Source organism: Limulus polyphemus, unplaced genomic scaffold, assembly GCF_000517525.1.
Source record: "Limulus polyphemus unplaced genomic scaffold, Limulus_polyphemus-2.1.2 Scaffold6828, whole genome shotgun sequence".
Classification (NCBI taxonomy): Eukaryota; Metazoa; Arthropoda; class Merostomata; order Xiphosura; family Limulidae; genus Limulus; species Limulus polyphemus.
This window is the reverse complement of record NW_013672438.1, coordinates 43,499-48,877: the sequence shown is the minus strand read 5'-3', so window position 1 is coordinate 48,877 and position 5,379 is coordinate 43,499. Positions and strand designations below refer to the sequence as shown.

The 5,379-nt window shown below is 29.9% G+C and overlaps 1 long non-coding RNA gene across 1 annotated transcript in view; it reads left to right on the top strand.

Annotated features, from left to right (window-relative positions):
• LOC111089627 overlaps positions 1-4,131 on the top strand; it is a 5,890-nt gene extending 1,759 nt beyond the window's left edge. Inside the window, exons 2-3 of the long non-coding RNA XR_002613850.1 lie at positions 1,275-1,366; positions 2,155-4,131. This is a non-coding gene — a long non-coding RNA (uncharacterized LOC111089627). The remainder of the gene's footprint in view (positions 1-1,274; positions 1,367-2,154) is intronic.
• Positions 4,132-5,379: the final 1,248 nt, after the last annotated feature.

Sequence of the window (5,379 nt, the reverse complement as noted above, 5' to 3'; positions counted from 1 at the left end):
GGCGACGTTTTACAAAGTGTCTTGTATATTCCGACTAGGACGTGGCGACGTTTTACAAAGTGTCTAATATATTCTGACTAGGACTTGTTTGTTCAAGTGTAAAGCTGCAACATTGGATTGAGTGCGCGGTGCCTATGGTAGGGATCGGACCCTGCATTTTACCGGGAGCCTGACAACACAGACAATATACTGCATATAACTATAAGGGATATATTTCTTACGAATGGGGATTATTTTTTATGAGCATATTTATTGAGATGTTTCAACTTTCCAGGATGTGTAACATAACTTGAATAATTTTGCCTACCGTTTTCTGTATTACAAAGATTTGTGTCATTTCGTGATCTTTTGGTAGCTTCTTGCTGAAATGTTTATTTTATTTCAATGAAACCTGGCTCAAATTGTGCACAAAATATTTAATTCTTGATATATATTTATTTTCTAACAAATATCATGGTAATGTACGTGCATGAACAAAGTTAAAATTGTGTCATTGTAATATCTGAAATATATAGGTAATAATGTCGCAGCTTTAGTGAATTCGACTGAACTTTGGCTTCATTTTGTTAGTATATATATATATATAACTAGTTAATTTAGTTCAAAGTTTAACTTAATTTAATTAGCCACTTGTTCAAGTATGTTTGACTTGTTTTCACTTTGATATTTATGTGTTCTTTAACGCGACAGTGAAACCACCTTGTGGTAGAATTGTCATAACTAAGTGCAGGTATACATAATGTCGGTTCTCCCAGTTAGAGTTAGAAAATCAGTTATTAGTTCAATCACATTGATAGGTGTGAGTTGTTAATTATAAAATGAGAAAAGAAGACAAAACTTTGATTTTTCAGGGTCGGTACCATGTCTAAACCTATCGTTAAATTTGGGCGTGATTAAATGGTGGACATCCACACATCAGTACAACATAATTTGACAGCAACTTAGTATAACTCTGAGAAGCAATTACAAATGAAGAAAACAAAATACTGCTTGGGTTTTTTATTAGAATTAAAATAGTAATATATATATATACATACATGTAACTTAATAATAATAATACGTTTTAAAAAATCTTTATTGGGCGAAACATAACAATGACTCTTAATAATTAAAAGGATTCCATTTTCTCTGTCTTAATGTAAAAAAAATAAATATAAAAACCAGGTAATATAATGACATTGCTAAGTCAAATTTAAAATAGCAATAACAGCGTTTTGCTTGTTAGCATACTCTCTATGCCTAATATATGATCGTTTTGTTAATCTCGACAACAGCTCTCAAGATTCATGTGAGTCCAAACACTAAAGCAGTTCTTGATCACTTTGGAAACTTCATGTTGGTACCTCGAGGTGAAGTTGAAGTTAAAGTAAGATTAACTTATTATATTTTTAACTGAATTTTATTTCACTTATTAATCGTGTTGAAGTTAAAGTTAAAGTGCGGTTAACTTATTCTATTTTTAACTGAATTTTATTTCACTTATAACTCGAGGTAAAGTTAAAGTAAGATTAACCTTATTCTATTTTTAACTGAATTTTATTTCACTTATAACTCGAGATGAGGTTTAAGTTAAAGTACGGTTAACTTATTATATTTTTAACTGAATTTTATTTCACTTACAACTCGAGATGAGGTTAAAGTAAGATTAACCTTATTCTATTTTTAACTGAATTTTATTTCACTTATAACTCGAGGTAAAGTTAAAGTAAGATTAACCTTATTCTATTTTTAACTGAATTTTATTTCACTTATAACTCGAGATGAGGTTTAAGTTAAAGTGCGGTTAACTTATTATATTTTTAACTGAATTTTATTTCACTTATAACTCGAGATGAGGTTAAAGTAAGATTAACCTTATTCTATGTTTAACTGAATTTTATTTCATTTATAACTCGAGGTAAAGTTAACGTTAAAGTACGGTTAACTTATTCTACTTTTAACTGAATTTTATTTCATTTATTAATCGTGTTGAAGTTAAAGTACGGTTAACTTATTCTATTTTTAACTGAATTTTATTTCACTTATAACTCGAGGTGAAGTTAACGTTAAAGTACGGTTAATTCATTCTATTTTTATTGACTTTTATTTCATTTATAAATTTTCAGTCCGTATAATATAAGTTACAGTAACATATTTATCAATATATTCATTCAGGGAAAAGGTAAAATGGAAACTTTCTGGTTGCTCGAAGAGATCCAAACGGATGATTCCATCAATAATAGTAAAGCACAGCATAGACTCTTATAAGTATTTAGGAACGAGGTGTGGGTTTTGGTTTTGTTATAGATACCACATGGTTGGATAACACCGAAGAAGTTAACGTGGATGACGTCGTGGAATATTCGTGCACTATAGTTTGTAAACGTCTACGTTTCGACTTCATGTTATTGGAGAAAACGCAAGAGGTCGAATATGGATTTATTTCTGTAGTAGTTTAGTGAAACCCGTTGTGTAGCGTGATGTAAATATTCATATATACATTAAGAAGGAACTCAAACATCTTAACTAAGCTTCAATACTTTATATATATATGTCTTTGTTTTGTATGTAGGCTTCACAGTTATTTAATTATATCGCCTTTTTGTAGCATGTTGAAGATATGTATTTATATTTACGGTTTTCTATATAATGTAATTATCAACACATCTGAGTGTCAGATCATATAAACTGAAAATCGCACATGTTTTATTTTTCATTTAGAGGTCGATAAAAGTATTGAATCTGGTTTATTGGTTAAGTTGTTTGTTCTTTTTTTTAGGAAACTAATTTGAGGGGATTTAAAAGCATAATAATTAATTTAGTTACTACTAAGCCTACTGGACTAAAGAACAAAGCATTGTTGTATTAAAGTAACAGTGGAAGAATACAAGTACTTGCAGGAATTCTGTATTGAAACAAATCATACTGTTGCGTCAGCGAGGTCACGTGACTAGTAACTGGAGGTGTAACAATACGTTAAACAGTAACAAAGACAAGTAATATATACTTTATGTAAGCTTAAAAAGTACCAGGTAAGTTGTTAATAATGTCATTTCCAATTACGTCGTATTAATCAAACTCCACATAATGATCCTAAGGAGTATTCTGTAGCTAATATCTGTTTGACAAAACGCCGTATTTAGTTTTTCTTAAAGACTAAGTGGTACTTTACCCCATCGTATACACTGAATAAATCGAAACGAGATGTAGAAAGTTAGGCACTTTTGTAATAATGATTTTATATCTTACGTTACCATGTAAAAAATACAGAAATTTAACGAAGAATCTATTTTAAATCATAAAATGTATCTTCAATTGTCTGATTAGAATTATGGTTAATTAATAAAGAAATACCTATTATATGAATTAGGGTTAAGTAGTAAAGAAATACCTATATTATGAATTAGGGTTCAGTAGCAATGAAATACCTATATTATGAATTAGGGTTAAGTAGTAAAGAAATACCTATATTATGAATTAGAGTTAAGTAGTAAAGAAATACCTACATTATGAATTAAGATTAAGTAGTAAAGAAATGCCTATATTATGAATTAGGTTTAAGTAGTAAAGAAATACCTATATTATGAATTAGTGTTAAGTAGCAAAGAAATACCTATATTATGAATTAGGGTTAAGTAGTAAAGAAATACCTATATTATGAATTAGTGTTAAGTAGCAAAGAAATACCTATATTATGAATTAGGGTTAAGTAGTAAAGAAATACCTATATTATGAATTAGGGTTAAGTAGTAAAGAAATACCTATATTATGAATTAGTGTTAAGTAGCAAAGAAATAGCTATATTATGAATTAGGGTTAAGTAGTAAAGAAATACCTATATTATGAATTAGTGTTAAGTAGCAAAGAAATACCTATATTATGAATTAGGGTTAAGTAGTAAAGAAATACCTACATTATGAATTAAGGTTAAGTAGCAAAGAAATACCTACATTATGAATTAGTGTTAAGTAGTGAAGAAATACCTATATTATCCTATAAGGAAATCTTGTATAAAACTTAACAGAAGTGTAAGTTTTGGGGTTTTAATCACATATAGCTGGATGAAAACTTCAAAATGGTTTAGCATAAAGTGTTTTAGATTTACATTAATGCTGTATATATACATATAACTTAATGCTTCATGTTAAGTACTTCTCTATCTAATGATTAATGATTGTATTGATATTTAGGTTATATTAAGAATACTCCCTTCATGGGGTGTATAGGTTCTTGGTCACACGTACCTACTATCTCATAGTTTAAGGAATCTAGCAACGAGATTAAGGAATACGAACCTTGTTCTGGTGTCAGGCCTAATGTAAGAACAATCTGATTCTTTGAAGGGTATATAACCACAAGTTTGCTTATTCCTGTAACAAAAAAAAAAAAAAAGAATAGAATACACCCTCTAAAATAAAAATAAGTCCTACCATTCTTGAACCGAACTGAAACTTGTTTTCATTTCGTGTAAAATAATAAGAATATTCAAATAACAAAAGAGTATAGAATGATATTTGTCAGTATCCTACTAGTACAAGTTTTAATTACATATTGAACATTTTAACGGAATATAGAACTGATATTGCACGAGAAAATGTTAGGGCACCAATGAATTGTAGTCTCTACGTATTTGTTGTTGAAAGTGAATCCTCGTATATCTAGTTATTTATTTTTGTGAGAAATGTACAATTTTTAGCGTTTGTTTGTGTGAGTTTTAGTTTTATTGGATTTTGTGTGAATATATATAGTAAGATGTAAAGTTTCACGTGTTATTTCTGTAAATGAATTAGTAATAAACTGTCTATGGGAGAGAATGGTTTATATAAAATATATGACCTATTGTTTCACATAAATAACAACAACAATTTACCAGATCCATTTCGCCAATACGACTTGATTAGGTTTAAAAGAACTACAAAAACTACATAGCCCGGTATGTAATTCAGTAATAACAGTCTTACACTTCAAGCTTTAGTATTCTCTGTAAAACCTTAAACGACGGTTACATCTATTCTGTCTAATGGTGTCCGTACTGTTGGATGTACTATATTGGACGACGGTTACATCTATTCTATCTAATGGTGTCCGTACTGTTGGATGTACAACATTGGACGACGGTTACATCTATTCTGTCTAATGGTGTCCGTACTGTTGGATGTACTATATTGGACGACGGTTACATCTATTCTATCTAATGGTGTCCGTACTGTTGGATGTACAACATTGGACGACGGTTACATCTATTCTGTCTAATGGTGTCCGTACTGTTGGATGTACAACATTGGACGACGGTTACATCTATTCTGTCTAATGGTGTCCATACTGTTGGATGTACAACATTGGACGACGGTTACATCTATTCTGTCTAATGGTGTCCATACTGTTGGATGTACAACATTG